The sequence below is a fragment of the Aphelocoma coerulescens genome, chromosome 7 (assembly GCF_041296385.1).
Source record: "Aphelocoma coerulescens isolate FSJ_1873_10779 chromosome 7, UR_Acoe_1.0, whole genome shotgun sequence".
Taxonomy (NCBI): domain Eukaryota; kingdom Metazoa; phylum Chordata; class Aves; order Passeriformes; family Corvidae; genus Aphelocoma; species Aphelocoma coerulescens.
The window spans coordinates 33,082,140-33,102,307 of record NC_091021.1 but is presented as its reverse complement, the minus strand read 5'-3'; the positions used below and the strand labels follow the sequence as shown (position 1 = coordinate 33,102,307).

The 20,168-nt window shown below is 38.5% G+C and overlaps 1 protein-coding gene across 1 annotated transcript in view; it reads left to right on the top strand.

Moving 5' to 3' along the window:
- The window catches only part of NCKAP5 (NCK associated protein 5), a 334,856-nt gene that overhangs the window by 16,710 nt on the left and 297,978 nt on the right, over positions 1–20,168 (top strand). Inside the window, exons 2-3 of the transcript XR_011152040.1 lie at positions 11,321–11,437; positions 11,953–13,712. The gene's annotated coding sequence lies outside the window, so the exon portion shown is untranslated. Of the gene's footprint in view, positions 1–11,320; positions 11,438–11,952 lie in introns of the transcript that reaches the window.

The following is a 20,168-nucleotide window of genomic DNA, read 5'->3' as shown; positions in this document are numbered from 1 at the left end:
ATTGCAATGAGGGGCAAGGTGATGAGGTTTCTACAGATGGATGCTGGTCTGACTGAAGGCATAAGCCTGGCTCTGTAGCTCTGTGAAATTGCTTTGTTCCGTCAGTGGAAATCTCAGCAGCATACTCTTGTCTCTGGTTTTCATGAATCTCCATCAGAGGAAGAAGTGTCAATAGCTTAAGCACTTAAGCCTTTTTCAGTGTTTTGAACAGATTGCTTGGTTCATATAGCAACTTCAGAAATCAAGGGCTCAGTGTAAGTATCCTTCCAATCATTGTAGCATTCAGTCTGGGTTCAAACCTCTTATAACTTGTAGGTATTGCAAGTCCTCTCCTGTATCAATCAATTGAGAGAATGAATATTTTCCTGCCTTGCTACACAGTCCTTGCAACACCTTACAGTGTCTTATCTAAACGTCCCTTCTCAGTCTCTGATGTATGAGTCAAGAGGGTGAGTGTTACACAAGATATAAAATGTATTATGTAAAATTTCCCTTTCCTTGGGAAAAAACCTATAAAGAGTGAAAAATTACTAATTACCCATTTTCAATTTCCTCAAAAACTGTAATGATTTAACTAAAACTGAGGAGATTCCCTATATTTTATTGGAGGAAAGCATTTCTTTCTCAGATTAGTGGTGCTAGGTGAAATGGTGTCTGCTAAGTTTCTCCCTGATATTTGTCTGCAGTGGAAGGAAATGCACCATGTTGGATGGTGCTGTTTTTCCTGACCATAAGCTTGGCCTGACAAACCCCTGTTCATGTGCAGTTTTCCAGTAAGGCCTTCTCAGGCTCCTGAAGGGGAAAAGAAGGAGATCTGTAGTGCTCTCACCTCTCTCAGACATCTACCTGGCATCAATTTCACTTGTCCAGAGAGCCTGAGAGTTCAGAGGATGGAGCTGGGAGCTAAAACATTTTTTATTTCATAAAATATCATGTGTTCTGCATTGATGGGGTAAGCCTATTCCAAGGCTCAGACTAATAATATTCTGTCTTTTTGCTTTCCAAAATTTATTTCAATAAGGCTGAAAAGTAAAGGAATAATGCAACAGTGCAATGGTTAACTCGGACAAGCTGTGTTGAATTGAAGAAGTCAAGACACTGGTGTTTGGTTGCTCAGTTGGTGTTAAATTTTCCCAATGTGCACACAGGATGTGTCAGAGCCATGTGGTAAGGAAGGCAATTAGTTGTGCACACGAGATGAGCTCTGAGCTGGTGCTCATTGTGTGTACTTAGGGAATAGCAAGGTAATATAATGTGTGCTGCATTTCCACCTGCAGTGCTCCTCAGATCCGCTAATTTCTGTGTGTTTAGTCTGAAGATTTCCTTAAGAACCAGGCTGATTTACAGGCAGCCTGGATTTTACACATTGCACTGGAGAGGAAGTTTGCACAGATTGAAAGAACAGAGCACAAGGCAGTGCTGGATCCACTGAGCACAAACATGCCTCAGTGAATAGTACTCCCTAAGCTTATTTAGCACCATACACTGCAAAATGCTCTAAACAAAGAACAAGCTGCTCTAAAGAGCTTCCAGACATAAGAACCTGAATCCATATGATACAGTGAATAATCTGTGCCAGATAAGCCTTCTAGCTGAAATGTTCAGAAGAAGTTCTTAATTGGAAGGAGCGAGGGGATGTAAGTGGGAGTTATGTGTATATCATTAGCAAGAGAACAAATGTCTCCAGCTTTAACTAATATTGACTACAATAAATTAAAATCAAAAGGAACAAACTGACACTAGATTTGAAGCCTGAGTTGAGTGTTAATTTGAATTTTCTTGACGTACCTGGCTTGTTTCATAGTCTTGGGATTACTTAATTGTACTCTTTGTGCTTCAACTGTTTTAATTTAAGAAATTTCAGGTTATTAAAAATGCCAGAACAAAATAATAATAATAATAATAATAATAATAATAATAATAATAATAATAATAATAATAATAACAACAACAACAACAACAACCCAAAAACAAACAAAAAACCAAAAACCAACAAAAAAACCCACACACGCGCCCCCCCCCCCCCCCCCCCCCCCAAATCCCTTTGAAGTCAGATACTGTTAAAATTTGATATTCTGTGACTTTGAATGGAGTTTATTCAAGCATTGCTTTCAGCTCTTCCTTCAAACATGTTACTGCTGATGGGTACCCTGTGATGCCTCTGAGGTGAAGCTCTTTTTTGGGGGTGGCTTGCTGCCGTGGAAGTTCAGATTTGCAAAACTGCAGAGTGGATGGAGGAGAGGGTTTCCTCACCTGAAATTTAAATGCAGGTGGTTGTCTAAGGAATGCATATATTGTTCTCATTTACTGATGCTCAACTTTGATGGGAGAGAGAGTTATGGAAGGATCCAAGGGAGGAAAAATATATTTAAAATTGAGCCCAAAACCTTGGCTCTGCAGTGGTCAGTGTAGCATTGCATTATTGTGCTTTGTTGAGACATCTCAAGAGCCCGTGTGGCAGTGCTGATTAGGCACCCATTGAAATCAGTTTTAAGGAATGCCAGAGAAATAATAAGATGAATTATACTCAGTGAAAGTACAAGGACAGACCATTTTCAGGGTTTGTTTTTTCATATTCCAGTCAGGTAAGAAACCTCATTTTCTAGTGGGAAATAGAATTAACTTCTCTAAGACCTCTTGAAATCTCTTGTTCATTTAAAGTTTGTATTGTCTCTTCTCTGATTTACTGCTCTCTCATGCTGAAGTTCCTCTCCTGCTGTGGGGAGGAAAATACAGTACTTAGGGAGAGACTTTAGATTGACTCTTAACTCTTTATGTTTGGGTAATTTGCAGGTTGAAATGCTGCCATGTGTAGTAGCCAACATTTCTCATCTCAGTCTTTTTCCTCAATGGAGCTGGTCTTACCTTTTTGCAAGAACATATATTGCAATCATGGGTGATTGTGGGTATAAATCTCATGGCTGCTTTTTCCATAAGTAATCTGAGCAACTTGACTGTAAATAATGTCAAAAATGTGACCTTTGTCCCTAATCCTGCCATTTTGAAAAAACATTTTGAGGGATGTTTTAAAATACATTTCTGTATACTACAGCACTGCCAAATTTACAGTTTAGTCCTTGCTTCCATAAGCTTTTAAAGCAATAACATTGACAGTTCAAGCAAGCAGAGTTATTCAGTTCTGTGCAGATCCTGAGATTCAATGAAATTATGATGTCGGGGAGATTCAAGCCTTGCTTTAGTCAACCAAAGGTATTGTCAGAAAACAAATAAAATCCAATTTTTCTACTGAACCCAACCATTTTATCTCATGCATCCAAGCGTTCTTCTTGGATGTGACGAAGTGAGTTGGGAACACTGTTTTATCAAATACCATTCCAACTGTAGAATCCCATATCATGCAACTGGAAACACCTTTAATGTTTTGGTTCCTTGCAGTTTTCTGTGATGCCCACTGTAGGAAATATTTCTGAGGATAACAAGCAAAAAGCCTGTCACTGAATGGATTCTGTTTGTTCAAAGAGTCAATGACTGTCCTTGCTGCAAACCCTGTACCTTCAGCTTCTCAAAAGATGGAACTGCAAGAAGAGAAATTGCACTCAAAATAAGCTTCTGTGAGCACTTTTATATTAAACCTGAGTTTTTCCACAAGTGTTTGTAACAAGTACAGCACTTAGGATACTTTTTTCTCTAATGATAGAATAAGTAAATGAGCACAGCTTGAAATTTGGAAGCTTTTCTCATTTAATTTATTTAGTGTATTTATTTAACATATCAATGTATTACAGCTGAAACTATGGACTGTTTGATGGAAATTAGTATTTGGATTCACCATGACTATAATTAAACCAGAATTGATGAACTTACGCCATGTTGTCGGTAAGAGCCATGGGAGAACAAAATGGAAAAATTATGTCTAAATCCATCCAGGAGAGACAATGACATTTATTTGCCAGTAATTCCACTACAGTTTGAGGAGAGGAGATATATTGTATTGCAAACTATGCCTATTTTCTTAAAAGTTTACAAAATATAAATTAAGTAGGGCTTCCTTGGAGGATGAGTTTTGTTCCAAGGTGCACAAATGGGCTGGGACTGGAGTTTTTCAAGACTCCAACTATTTTGCAAGTAGAGGAAGCCACCAGGGTGACAGGTTGGCACAAGCAGCACTGAACAAAGCAGGGACTTACACGTGGTCTTTATCTGGTATGCTTGGTAAGAGTTTAGGTGTGTAATAGTTTAATTTGATCCATCAGCATGTGCTTAACAGCTTCATGTGTTAAAGCAATCAGGAGAGGAAAACAAAGCATCCAGCATCTGTGCAGGGCCTTTCAGACAGCAAACAAATGGCTAATAAACCACTGAGCTAAACCAATTGCTGCCAAATGGGCATACACAGGGGGCATCAGTACAGCACAGGATGGAGAGAGGAAAGGCACCTTTGTCAAGCTGCAGCATTTCCACACATATAACGAAGGAGGTAACTGCAGTACTTTAAATATCATTGAGTTGCAATTTTACAGAGGAGTAAAAGTCTCTGAGTTACATGGGAGGCACATTTGATATGGTGGAATGTATCATTTGGTCAAATTAGGATGCCTGGGGCATGACCAGTTATCATCAAGGCCTCTCTGGAAAGAAGTGAAATTAGGTTTTCACAGGAATCCCCTGAAAAAGTAGGACTGCCAAAGGAACCACCACTGTCATCATGGGTGACTGCAGGAGGATGGTGGTTGTGCTTTGGTGCAGATACAGGCCATGGGTTTTGGAGGATTTTGATGCCTGAGCAGAAAAGGAAAGGTCAGAGCTGTGAGAGGGCCTGTAGCTTTGGGATACACTGGGTGTTTTGGGAATGGACTCCCCTGCTTGCCCTGTAGCCAGCAAATGTCCTCAGCCTGGCCACAGTGAAGTGACTCAGAAGAAGACCCCCAGGTGGGAATTGGGAAAGCTCTGCAAGAGAGGACTCATAATTGGGGGAGCATCTGTTGCTAGGGGCTACTGTTCATTTGCTTAAAATGCAGCCAAATTGCAGCTTGTGGTGAACCTTCTCATATGATAAATTGGCCCCCATTCTGGATAGCTTGGCATGGGCACTTCTGTCATGTACTTTCCTGAAAGAAGGAGATGATGCTGTGGGGTTTACTGTGATTTCTCTGCTGTAAATTGATGCTACTAGTGTTTTCTTGTTTTTCATTCTGCTCATTCAGCATTGTTTTATTCCTATGAAATAAGGATAAAAGTAATCTTAGAAGCAAGGTTTATACATTCTCCAGTATTTGAGATACAAAAGCCTTGCCAAACTTATTTTCAGACTGTTTTCTTCCATTTTACCTCCCTCCCCTGATGATGTTTCTAGGCAATATAGGACTGTAGATCAGCAGTAAGGAAAGGCAGTGTGGGCTGCATTCCCAGCAATGTTTTGATATTTTACTCTTTCTGTAACTGTGAATTACACAGAGTTTACTTTTGTTCATGACAAACAGGCAACATGGGCTACCCTAGAAAACAGAGAGGTGTTGGGTCTGGCCTTAGAAAGCTGACAAACACTCCCCTTTATGTGACATTTTCTATTAGATCTGGCAACAGCATTAAACTAAAATGCAACTTTCAGGCAACCTTCTTGCATGTTCTGTCAGTCCCAAATTGCCAAAAAAAGTCAGGAATTACAGTAATTCAGAATATAAAATTGAATTTGTAGGGCAGCTGGCTTTTGTCTCTGTGCAAGGCTAACCCAGATTTCACATTACCAAGCTGAGATGCTTCAAGTGATATTAGAGATTTCTAACATCTTTAGTCAGACCTTGTATCTCTATCAAAGATGCTTATTTGAATGTGGCCATCTGTGAATTGCTGACAGACTTTCTGAGCTCATGGCATATGTTTGTGCAAACAGATATAAAACAGAGCATAGAAAAGTGTGTGTTGGAAGGGTGGTGGTGAAAGGGATTGGCTCATCTCTTGGTGAAGGTTCCAGGACTGGGCTGGACTGTGGACTTAGGTTTAAGCAGATCTGCTGTATAGCTGGTCTTAGCTCAGGGCTTTAAGGCAGTGGCTCTGTGCTTGTAGATACAGCCTGAGAGAGTTGATAAATGAGGATAAGGGCTTGTAAGCAAATTCTGCCCATTTTTAAACATGGATAGTATAGAGTTAACCTAGCTTTTACTGTCTGGAATGGAGCAGCCAGTAGATATCCTCCTTTTAACCTTACAAGTAGTCTCAAGAGCTGCTTCAGCAGCAGAATCAAGCATCCCATATTAGTTCCCTCCTCTGACTGGATTACCAAATGAAATTCTGTGACCTTCACTATTCAGGAGGTCAGACTTGAAGATAATGGTGGTCCTACTTCTTAGGAAAGCTAGTACTTCTGCAGTTCTAGAGGGTTAAGGATCAGGAACTGGATTTTGCTGTCATGGCCTGGCATTCTCTCTCCTTGTTATTCAGCTCTCTAATGCTGTGAAGCCACACTATCACTCCTGTGATTCCCAGAGGGGAAAGAGATTTGCAGCATTTTATTATTCTTTACAAGCAAATAAACCAGAGAAGCAAGATCTGGCATAACTTTTCAAAGATGATGGGCAAAACGCAAGTGAAAAATAGAAACTGGTAATTAGTGGCTGCTTTCAGTAATAGCTGTGCTTTCAGTGTGGTTAATTCTGTGTCTCATTTTCAGCCTGATGGTTCATACCTTTCCTGAAGTGCTTTGCAATGCTGTGAGAGTGCTCTGGAGGACAGGGTATCATTATTGTGTGTCACTTCTATTTTCTGAGTAAAAGTGACTACCAATGGTTTTACATATGGACAAACTTTCATCCTCCCCAGTGGAAGGACTGTGTGCAGGATAGCTGGAAGCAGCATGAAGGGAAGCAGGGCAGTTCAGGGAAGAACCCAGGCAGAGTTGTTTCACCATCTGGTGCAGCAGCCAGTTGCCTTGAGCTGCTCGCCTTCCCATGACTTTTGGGATGGAGGGAAGAGCTTCTGTGCTTTTAATAGAAATGTACCAGCTTTAAAATTCCTTTGACCTTTTGGCTGGAGGAATATGCTGTACTGAAAACACTAATTTAAAACCAAGAATTTCTAAAAAAAAGTATGAATAGTATGAATGAGAGGGCCATTTCAAAGAACAAAGATGCTTTAATATTTATTTTGGGTTAAGCTTGTTTGTAGAAAATCTATCTGTTCCTCTGTTCTCTCTGGACTAATACATCAGATTGTGACTTGTCTGCTTGCATTAATAGCACTGCTTTATGATAAATGTTACAACACAGCGTGACTCAGATGAGTCTCCTCATGCCTTCAATGCAGGACTGTCACAATGAAACCTTAAAGAATGTGCATCTTTTGATTCACCACTCCATCAGCACTGTGCTGATCCTCCAGCCATTTTTAGAGCTATTTGTTTTATCTTTGCCATGTATTGCTTTGCTTTTGCTTTTAGAATCCCAATGGAATTTTCAAACTGATCTACCAAAGGCCAAGGTGATCTGCTATGAATAAAAGAAAAGAAATAGGAAGAAGGAAAGGGTGATGTTAGAAACCTGACAAATTGTATCATGTTCTTCACATTAGGGCCAAAACTCAAGAAGAAAAATTTGATTTTTAGCTATGGATTTTCCAAGACAGAGAAGTATTCCAAAGAAGACCTGGGAAACTGTTTCTGAGAACTGTCCCAGCCAGTGCAGACCACATGATGAGTCTAAGAACAATGTCTTTATCACTTTGTTTTGTATCCAGTAGAATAAGAGAATATAATACTCCAACTCTCTCATAAAATATAAAATACCAGATTAATTTTCTTGCTAAAATGTATCAGGTTTTTATTTATAAAGGTCTCTGGCATTTCCCAGTTCAGTGTAGGAAAATTCTGAAATGCATGCTGAGACATTTCTTGCCAAAATCTGTTTGCAGTATTTACACCCACTGGGGTATATCTTGGATTGTACCATTGACACATCATGGGGAAATTGCCTTTCCCTAGGGCAAGTGGCATAAATGTTGGAACATCTCCTGAAATGTGAACTTCCTTCAGAGGAGCTATAGGGCATGAGTGGAATGAGCACAGAAACAAAGCTAGGAGCTTGTTCTAGCTAGAATTTCCCTATCCCAGAAATAGTAATACTTAACCCGAAAGGATTTGTGAATCATATTCAAATGAAATTGCAATGTATGAATATTGTGCCAAATTTCTATTAGCTATTTTGAAGTTATACATTTTTTATTATATAAAGCATACTGAAATTGTTCCTGATCTCCTGCCTGCCTGTTTAATTGTAACCAATGTTGACAGCAAGAGCTGGTAGAAGCATCCTGAATTAAAACTAAAAATCAATGCAGAAAAACCCCAAACAATTTCTGTAAAATAATTAATTCATTTTGTTGATGGACTCCATTTGCAATACAATCTAAGTCCTTTTAAACAAAGATAGCAATACAGTAGATCTCCACAACATCCAGACACCTGAGGCAGGCTTTTCTTTATAAAATTCAGGGACTAGACTGTCCTCTCATATTCTGTCTCCTTCACTTTCTGTATGTACACACAGACACATAATTATAAATGACACGTCATTTTTTGAGAGTAGAATTTGGTTCTGAGTTAGGTGTGCAGTGTGTTTATGGAACTAATGGCTCTAATATTTCTTTTGAAATGTTATATTCTGTCTCCTGTTTCTATTTTGCTCGCCCTCTAGGTAAGAAAAACCATTTATAGTCAACTGATATCAAGCAAGACATGGCTGTAGTGATTGTATAAGTTATGAAAACTGAAATTGAAGCTAAATTTTTTAGATTTTCCTCTGCTCAGCAGGAAATGCGTGTACTGTTGCCAAAAGAAGAAATCACTCTTCAAAAGGAGAGACATATATTTTGGTTAAAGGTCTTGTATGCACACAAGGTATGCGTGAAAGTGGCAAAGGACTTAATTTTACTGGCAAAAATAGCAGTTTTGCTACAAAAACCTTGACATTGTATTATTTGAAGAGATACCACTGCTCAAAAATCTTGTGTGTTAGACTGATAATGCTTCAATAGTAATATCTAAGGGTGAAATAAAAATCAAATGAAAATGTGTGTGGAGCTACTCCACAGATCTGTTCCTGTGTGTGTTAGAAATGTGATTCTCCACATACTGAGGAAAATACACATCAGTGTCATTTCTGGTGCTCTTCTTGCACTGTGTGTTACAGTGTGTAGTAAAAGGTCTCAGAACTGACAGAATGGAAAATTCTCTTGTGTTTTACAATCTTTGTGCTCTTCCCACTTTTAGATGAAAGAAGAGATACATGATAAGAGAAACGGGGAAATCTTGGTTTCTCTGGAACTGTATGACTTCAGTTCTCATTGTCCTGTGCTAGTTATAGTCCCCATTTGTGTCTGGGTGTGCTACCTTTTGTATTTGTGCAGGCTAGAACAGCAAGTCAAGAGCTGCTGGGACTCAGAAAATCCATTTTGGCATTAAGCAATTGTGTTTTCTCAAGTCAGATTCAGCTCACAAGTGGAAGGGATGCCAGGCACTCAGAGATACTGTTCCCTGCATTCTTCTCTCTCCCAGCTGTGTTTCCTTCAGACATCTGTAGCACTTAGCCATGTAGCTGTGAGAGAGAGAGAGGAGCAAAGCACATATAAGAGTAATGAAAAGTTCTTACTGTGGCTCTTGAAGGGCATGTGGAATCATGTGCTTATGTTGACCTGTACAATTTACCAGACCTTTAAAAACTAATTCAGCATTACTTGATCATTTCCTATTTGTGCAGAAATTGTCTGCATTTGCATTTAACGTATTTAAAGGTTGTAAGTCCATTAAATACAGCAGAGTCTAATTGAGAGAGATGATTTTTGTATCAAACCAGTCTAATCTATTTTTTTCTTTATGATTACCTGTCTCCCTGAAAGTCCTTTTTTATCCAATAATTTGTAACTCCTGTAAAGATACAACGTCCATTGCCTGGAACAGAAGGCACTGCTTTAGCAGAAGAGCACAGGCTGCCATGTGAGGCTGTGCAGCTGACAGCCTGATGCCAGGCCAATAGCCTGGGACATTAAATCTGGACTGGACACTTCAAGGCCAAGAGAAGTCTTATTGCTACTCGTGTGTGTTGTGCCCATGCTGTGGCTATGAGGTCCTGCTGCTCTCTGTGCTGAGAAGTCCTCTGAGGGATTCACAGGCTCAAGGCAGGAGTCATGATGTTGGCTTGTTCTTTGACTGATACACTCAGTCCCCCAAAAAACACCATAGAAGCTCTCATATTGAAGGCACCATGGAAGCCTTTCCACTGGGGTCTATCAGAAATTTTCAGTTTCTTCTCTGTAGCTAAATATCCCGTTGTGGGGTATTCCCTCATAGAAAAGGAAATTTATGGTGCAAGGATGCTGTGTGTTAGGGGGAAGCTGTCCCTGGAACCTATGGCTTTAGGCTCTGTATTAATAAATACAGTGCTGGCACAGCACGCATCACATTCACGTCCACTGATGCCATGAAGATTTTTGCCTTTTTTTTTATACCCCTGTTATACCTTTTTACAACTTCTGTATTCCTAGTGCTTTTTGCCTACATTCTTGGACTTGTTTGTCAAGCTGAGAGACTCAACATTTTAGAAGCTTCGTAGCCAGCGATCAGTGTGCCCCAGAGCCCAAGGTGCTCTCCAGAACACATTCTGTAAACCAAGACAGAACCATCCAGGAGAAGGTTCCTTGGGGAGGGGGGCTCACTTGAGCGTCTCATTGGGGAATCTTTGATAGATCTGCTAATTAGTAACACCTATAATGTTATACCCAGTGTTGGGGAGGGAGAGACAGAGGGACTCGGCGGGGTGCATCTCGATGCACACGACCTGGATGTGTGCACCTAAGGATCCTTAAAATAAATACCAAGGTAAAATCCCTTTTCCTCTTCTAACCATGTATGACTCTTGATTTTAAGACCAGGAAAAGGCATCACCACCATTCAAATGATCCAAAAATCATTCCTCCCTTTTAGACTCAGTTTGGTTTAGATCTTATTTTGTCCCCCATTTTGTTGAAAGATTCTGCATTTCAGAACCACGCTCTGTCAGGGGATCCCACTCCTAGCTTTGCTCCAGGTTCTTCACTCAAGTTCCTTTCCATGTCTCTGCAGAAGGCAGCTGTGCTGTGACCCCTTCTGTATCTGATACAAGTTTTATAATTTTTTTTTTGTCTGGTACAGAATGGAAAGAAGTAACATGAAATACAGCAAACCTACCTCTTTCTGTTTCACCAGGAAATTCTTTTGGAAAAAGCTCATTATTGCTCATAGGAGAGGAGTAATGATGCTTTTAACTTGTAAGTAAAAAAATTTCAAATTAACATGCATTTGAGAAACGTTTTTGTTTTTATACTTTATTTTCAGTGCTGGATAGAGATCCTAAGACCACTGTTCTACTACAACACCATCTTTATTTGGGAGATGTCAAGAAGTTGAAGATATTTTAAATCTATATTGTATAACTCTCTTTTTGATAAGAAGGTGAAATTTTCAATTCCAAACAAATTTTTATCTCCTAGTTTTTATTTCAATCAAGCCTATGATTTAATAATTTTATCAAATGAATGCAAACTATCTGCTATTTACTCTTCTTCATGTGGGGTTTGTTTCATATAAAATGTTATTTGTATTCAAGTAGTAGCTTCTGGTGTAGCATTTTTACAAAGGATTAAACTCACTCTTGAACTAATATCCTTGGACTGTGAGAACATACATTTAAAGATACAATTCTGCAGAAACCCCCTACTTCAAAAGATAATTCTCAAAAAGCTTCCCTGTAATAATGGGTGATATGCAGGTTTCACATCATTATTCCAGATCTAGAAAATGCAATGCCAAATGCCCTGCTTTCATCACCTATCCTAATATCACACAGACCAGGGAACACAAACTGTGTCTTCCCCTGCCCACAGTCCTCTAAAGCTCCACTGATCCCTTCCCTCAAATTGCTCAGAACTACAATATTTAATAGTATTTTTATAATTTTGCTGTTAAAGGTTTCTTCCTCTGGAGCAACAGTTTGTTTACTTGAATTTCTGGTTAAACCTTGCCTGCTCAGCCTCCTAAATACTGATTTAACTTGCAAGCTGGAAACCAAGAGGATCTTCATGGCTTGGGAGGCTGTAGAAGAGTCTGTGCTCAGATTTAGTGATGTGGGGCATAACTCCTTCCTGCTCTCTGGGAGGACAGGTTCTGTGCAGAATTCCTTGAGACCCTCATGCAGCCCATCACAGCTGCCAGAGCTGCACCATCATGGACAGAAACTGGGGTTCTAACTTGAGAAGAGGCTGTCAAAAACGTTATAAAGCTGCATTATTTTCAAAGGCAGAGAATCAGACTTCAGTGAGGAGTCTGAAGCTGAGCTGAGCCATAGACTTCACCCTCCTGTGGCTTTCAGTGAACTCCCACCGAGGATCTCATCACCTTCTCATATTTCTGCTCCCTGGGTGAGAGGAAAAATATTGTTATAGAATAATGTGCTGTAATTCTTAAAGGAGAAACTTTGCTTTAGGACATGGTGTGAGATAATCAATAGGTCTAACACACAGCCTTCCAGAGGATATGCAGAGTTTCTGGAGTTGTGTTTGTAAAAAAGGGGAGGACTTGTGTGAGGAAACCTGTTGGTTTAGGAACTGTATGGTAGAGGGGTAGAATGCAGAAAAGCTGGAAAGTCCTGTCTTCCATTGTACACGAGTTTCAGGGGTTTATCCACTTATTTAAAAGAAAGGCAACAGTAATTTTAATTTATAGCCCAAATGGAAGAATGTTGTAAATTAGGCAAGATTTGATGTATGAAGCAAAATGTTTCATTCAGTTGCTGCCTTGAGAAACAAATAGCTTATTAGGGAGGAGATATTACAGGAGCTTACCTCTAAAGAGAATACAAGATTGGAAAGCTTATAATATCTTTTCAGCTGAAGTGACTGCTGGTCAGAATGAATCAAGCAATGGCCAGGAATTCAAAGACCCACGGCAGATGTAATTTCAGGGTCAAGTTGTAAAAAAAATCAAAAAACTACAGAAATGTTATTAGTTTTATTCATTTTCTAGAAGGGAAAAAAAAACCCTTTGAAGATCTGTTCATCACTTCTTACACTAACCTGCCAATACAATGGTTGCAAATGACAGGATTTGTTTCTGGTGAGCCACTTACTCATCACAGGGACAGTAGCTACGATATTTCTGTGGTTTATGACCTCTAAATGCTCCTCTGCTGGGATTATTGGAGTCTATTCTTCACTCTAGCTTAGCAGTTCTTATTTCACATTAATTGAGTTGCCATTTTAATCTACTCTTTTACTCCTCTTGTTTAAAGCCATATTCAATAATTTCTTTGTAAATAGATCCAAAGCAGGAAAGAAGATGATTACTGAGCAACTTGCAGTATTGATTTAGCAAATTCCTGGCACAGCCAGAGCTTGAGCCTGTGGTTGTGCCAGTGGCCATTGCTTGAAGGCAAGAACCACTGACACCAGTTGAGAAAGAGAGTTTGTTTTTCTGCCTGGTATCTTTTAAGTCATGGCAGTTTATTTCAGAAATATTGCCTAAAAACTCATAAGCTTGAAAGCCCACTTTTGCAAGTGAACTCTACAGGAAAGAAAAGAACTGAATATTTTAATGAGACTTGCTGTGGTATAAAATAATTGTGGGTTTACTTGCGAAGAACATCACAACAATCTTTGTCCAAATGTATAAATTGTCAACTCTTGGCACATAATTATTGAAAAAAAGGAATTGTCCAATAAAATTTTTATTTTTCTAGGAACTCTTCAAAATTTGTGAGCATATCAAATGCCATTAATTATCTCTGTGAAGTCCCAGGACCTCAGCTGGTCTCATGTCTGTAGCAATAGACTTCTACGTCTGCCTGCTGCAGAACCAAGAAAACACACTATTCTTCAGCCTTTCACCCCAATTTCAGATCAGTGTCTCCTAAATGTTTTTGTGTTATGGTTTAAAAAAATAATAAATAAGATTGATGATATAATTCTTGGACTCAATGCAGACTCTTCCTCCCTTTAGTCATTAGGAAAATATTTTCTCTAACTGATCATGTTGTAAAACGTGTTATTTCAAACCACAGATATTGGCAATTATTATAAATCAAGCTGAACAGACATAATTAAAATTTAATTTTAAGTTTGTCAAGGTCTTTGGAAGCGTGTCCTATGGGCCATCTGTGTCTAGCTTATGGCTTTTTTCCAGCTGACTTTGGGCCAAAAGTTGACAATGTTGTTGGACCCCCTTTCAAAAACAATTCCCAGGCACTTCAGAGGGCTAGTGCATGTTAAGATGAGTGAAAATTGAATGAAGTTTCCAGAATTTGTCATTAAATATGAGTTGTGGGAAGAAATAGTTCTAAGAGATTAGATACTTTTAACCAATATTGCTGCCTAATTGCTTCTGATTTCCTCTCCAGTGTTGACAAACTCAGTGCCTGCCATTGCCATCGTGCATGTTCTGACAGCCCCACTGAGAAGGATGGAACATCAAAGGGATAATATGACTCTCTAGGGGTTTTTCACATGTGCATCAGCTTGGTTGTCATGTGGAAAGAAAGTGAGTCTGTATTTTGAGGGCAGGCTTGCATTCTTGAATTTGCCATGCACTTGTACCATGAACTCATGCTAAGTCAGTGCAGCTTTTACACTTTGTTCCTGAGCAATAAGGTTTACAAAATGTCAAATGTTCTTGAAATGCACGTGGGAATGTACATTTATAGTGAATACCAAACATCTGTAAGTTGAAAGCACTTTCTCTAGGCTCTTCTCCTACAAAACCTTATCTATATTTCACTTTTTATTCATTGTGTCTTTCCTCATTGATATCAGCAGCCAGTTTGCAGTGCACAGAGAAACATTTGCTTCAGCTTGCAAGTTCAAGGCTTTGCTGACTCCAGCATAGTTGTACAGATATTCTGAGCAGGACTGGCACTAGGTCAAAATATACACAAAGTAATTCATTGTAAGATAGGACCTGAGCTGATACAGCCTCAAGCTAGTATAGGTAGATGCCTATGTAGTTACTATAGTAATTTATTTGTGGAAATTAAAAAAAAATCAAAACAACAAAGCCTTGCCTACTTTCAGCTACACGTTTACTCTTGGAGAGCTTGAGTACTGATGTAAAGTTTCAGTATGAGTTTGCTTAGCAACTCTTACAAGATAGAAGTAAATTAGTATTATTCTTTCTTTCAGTATGGGCACAATCTGACAGTTCTGTTTAAAGAAATTCTGCAAGCAGAACAGGGAGCCAACAACTCATAATGTCAATGCTCATGACCAACAATGTTTAGCAATTCATGTCTTAATTTTTTTTTTTTTTTAAACTTTGCTTTTGGTTATCTTGTAACTGTTTATGACACACAGCCAAAAAGCCAGGGATTACCCATGAGTTAATAATTCTAATGGCCCCTCTGTGATTTTGGTGGAAAAAAAGGCACCAAACTCAGAAACCAAAACCAAATCCGCAAAATTCTTAGAATATCTCTGTCTTTTTGCTTTCAAATGTCTGAAAGCAACCAAGAGATCACTGGATGTATTTATTGCTCAGCTATATTTCATAACTGTATTTTAATTTTTAAAATTATGATTGCTCTAGGGGCTGGTGATTAGATAAGTGTTCAATATGTTCAATATATTCAGATGGAAACTAAGTACTACTGTTCATGGATGAGGCATTATAGTTACTATAGATAGTTTAATGAAAATGTCAGCTCAATTTTCAGTAGCGCTCAAGAAAGAAAATTGAATTTAGGAATTATTGGAGAAGAAATTAAGACTAGAACTGTCTGAAAGTGTTCTGTGAAAGCACAAAAATATGCTTGCCATCCTCTTAACATTTTCACTTTGTTAGGTTCTGCTGGCCAGTTTCAGAGCCCTTGATCTGACCTAGTTTGGCTGTTCTTTCCTTTTCTGATACTTGAAACTCAGACTGTTCTTTGTCACAAATCACATTGCTCTAAGGTGTTTTTATCATATGGTGTAAGATTTTCTCTGATTCTTTTTTCTTGATCTATTAAAAAAAAAAGATAAAGAATGCTGAATGCAAGAAGGAAAGGGGATATCTCATCTTGCAAACTTATTCCTAAGTATCCTGTAGCAATTCTGGAAGTGAAAAACCACATCTGAACAAGAAGATAATTGTACTCTTGTGATCAGCCTGATGAAAGCCAATGAAACTATTCCAGTGTGTAATATTTGGCCATTCCTTGGGTGTTTTAGCTGCATAAGCTTGTAGAATGCTTTTCAGTTACTAACAGATAGTATTATATGCTGTTTGAATTAATTTATGCACATTTTGTAGGTGGCAAATACATTATTTAACTGGAAAGTCATCTTATAGGGATGAGCAGTCTTTACACTTTGCATTTAGATGTAAGTGCAACATGAAAGATGCTCTAAAGCAACTGCTGAATTGGTTCCTTACGCTCTGCCTGTCCTTCTGCCCTCAGTCACAATTTGTAGAGCAGAATGTTTTTTGGTAGGATGAGGTCAAACAAATTACCCTTAGAAGATTAAACTTTAATTATTTTGATTGAAGATGAAGATTAACTCTACCATAACTCCAATTGTGTTTATTAATTGTGATAAAATATCATGTGGGATTAGGAACCAGCGGCTGCTTCCTGTTCTGAACCAAAAATAATGACTGAGTACATATTTGAAAACTTATTTCATTAATAAAATCTGTCACCAGTTAAGCATTAATGCAAGAGGAAAATGAAATCAGTGTGGCACAATATTACTTATCCTGCATTGACAAACTGTATTTGTAACCTGAGAACTTTGTCAGCAGAATTGGCAACTTGTAATTACGTTGGCATGGCCATCGGAGTGTTTGAGTGCCAGATGATTAGAATTGATGAACTCTGGTTAATGAAAAGCCCTAAAGGTTAGTCAGTCGCATTTATATAATTGAAGACAATCTCAATTAACTGATAACAGTACTCCTATTTTTCTATTTTTTTTTGTTTTTACTCATTTAAAGATAAAAGTAAGGTTTCTCTTTGTTTTCTGTTCAGTGAAGAGGTTTGTTTAGGTGGGTTAGTGAATTAGTAAATTTGACACTGTTTTTCACTCCCTCAGTCGCTCACTATATAAAGTCTGACTATGTCCTTGCTTATGCCCTGCATCACCCAGTGACCACCCCTGAACTTCTCTGGCTTGAGGCAACTGTAAATAAAGGAAGAATATGGCTTCATAATAAAAATCCCAAACACTACATTAGCACAGCAGCTAAACTGGCTGCCGAGGTAAGCGGGTGTTGGAGGCGTTTCGTTAACTGCTGCTGCAGGAGCAACAGACATGGAGACAGTAATTTTAGCAATTAGGATGGTCTGTATGTGAAGTGATTCATAATATGCTTGTTTGTATCTCATCAAAGCAGATACTGGGTGTTATTATCTGTGAATGCTAAACACAGTGATTAATTACACCGATGTACAAGAAAACAAGATAACTTGCATTTTCATGATAAGAAAATGCTGATTCTGTTTGTCACTGTAATAAATGGTTCTGTCTTCCTTTGCTTGCCTGTTTAGATGTATGGAGATAATACTAATTACTTTATAATTAGTGATGTGTACAAATGAATATAGCCCAACAAATGCATACATTTCAAAGAATCACTTTTCAGTCTGCAGGGAGCAGGAATTTGGAGTTATTAATCTGGATTCATAGTGAAAGAATAGAGAACCTAATACCTTTCCTGTGGTGCTGGGATGCCTGGCATATAATCTAAGCCCCTGAATACTGGAAAAATTAGAGGCAGAAAAAATATAAGCCACCTCCTGTCTTTCATTAAGCCATTTAGAAGTGTTAAGCTTTAATCACTTTAATCACATGGAGCTGAATCTGACACGCAGAGTCCAATATTACCAGATACTCGTGCCAGGCTGGCAGAAGGCCTCTCCAAGGACCATTTGGGAAATCTGGGCCCCTTCAGGCTTTTCTAGACCTGCACTTTCACAACCAAATTGCCTGTGACTGAGGTAGTTCATGCTGCCATTGTATGAGGTTGTGCAAGTTCTGCAGAACCGGCTGGGACACTTGCAGAGCTAAATTATCTGGACAGGGAAAATGACCGACATCTCTCTACTAAAGAGATTATGGGCCTGGTTAAATTTTAACCCAAGGAAGTGTTATTTTATGTTCCATTTCCTCACTGGTTCTTCTCAGACTGACTGTTCAGCCGTTGGCAGCCTTTGCCATGCAGTGGGAGAGGAGCAGCCCAGGCTGTGCCCGCCAGGGCACTGCACAAAGCCTGCCCCATACAGAAAGAGGCTTTTTGCAGCTGCAGTTTTACATACTCGTTAACCGTGTAATCTTTAATTTTATCCACCCTCTACTTCCTTTTATAGGAATATGTACTCGAGCTGGTCTTTGGAGGGAATGCAGTTAATGCTATTCTCATGCATAATTGTGTATGTCCATGGGAAGCACTTTCGTTTATATTCTTGTGGCCAGATATGACTTGGATCATTTTTTACCAGCACATTGTCCGTGGAGGCCAATGTTCCTCGGGAAAGTGGACACTTCAGAATTTCATTGTCTCTTTGAAGGCAACTGTCTCTGGATCGCATGCACATCCGTTTGAAATACGTCTGAATCAATGCTGATCTTAATAGGCATTAAAACCTCAATTTTGGTTTCATAACTGTGAAACTGAGGGGAACAATAAAGAAGCACCACAAGAAGTAAACGGGCTATTTTGGGATGCATGTGATGCGAGCATGTTCTGCAGACTATGTCATGCCTCTACTGAAGACAAGAGGTTTTTTACAAAATATTTCTTTTATAAGAAAAAAAAAAAATGCAAATGAAGTCTATTAGCAAGATGAATACTTACTAATGCATGCTATCCATTTCTATAAAATATATATATAGATTTCTATAAAATATATAAATAGATTTCCCATGATATACTTGCACTTGCAATAACAAATAAAGTAGCCTGAAAGATGATTGAAAATAGAATATGATTAGGGGAGTTAAACCCTGATTTTTAGATGCACTTAAAAAGATGTGGTGTATGCTCATTTATGTGCAAATGTAATGGAAAAAAGCTGTAGGTAAAGTGGCGAAAGCCTAAACAAAATAAACACTTAATTTTCTTTTCTTGTACTTTGCAACTATTGATAATATTACGGTACTAAGGCAGAAACATTAAACTAGGCAGGGGACCAATAAATGTTCCTAGACTGTGCAATGCTGTTGATATTAGTGGCTAATAGCTCCAGAGTTCACATAAAATGCAGATTGAAATACAAAGAAGATGTTTAGTGAAGTCAGCAGTGGCAATGAACTGTTTACAGGTGAAGCTAGTAACCAGAGGGCAGGCACAGCAGGGCGTTTTCTGCAAAAGATATTGAACAGGAATTTTTGGAAGCACTTACTCAGACTGTCTCTGTCCTCAGGGAAGAGATTTGATAATCACAATTTATTTCTCTTCAAAACTAGCTTCTGAAAGCATTAATTATAGTGTGCCGTGTTTCCATTTATAAATATCATGAAGAATGCAAGGACTATAGGGTATGCTGATAAAAAAAAAAGTCCACATTGATTTAAGAACATCATACTGAAGTTATGAGAGATGATTTGATACCACACTGTTGGGTACATGAATGAGAAACTGGATTTGAAGTTAATGAACCGTAATTAAGTTCACTCACTGTGACACGCAGAAGAATGTGAGACTCTGCAGTAGTCACACTGTGCTTTGTTTTGCCTTGCAAATCTGGACACAAACTGTTTCCCACATCTTTATCTGAGAGATCATAAAGAAAATACTGACTGCAGAAGAAATAAATAGCTGTATATTTAATTGAAGAAAGCAGATCTCCGCTTCTTCTGTGCCCTCCATGCTGAATGGCAGGGGGCATTAAAAGTACAAAACTGACAGAGTGTTAGACAATATTCATCTTAAGAATGATGCATTTTACCAATGTCAGTAGAAGAACTGAAATGAGAATGGGTGCCTATTTATATTAATATGGAATATGATCACTCAATCCAGAAAGTAAAAAAATAAAACAACAAAAAGAATTTTGAGGAAATACTTTTTTTCTGAAGTGTTTTTATTCAAAACAATATATAATTATTTTCATTATTATTTTATTGTACAATATATTCTGCCTTTATAGGAAAAAATTGAGAGAGTATAGTTCTTTTGCCTGACTTTGATCAGCTTATACATTTATCTAGTTTTTTCC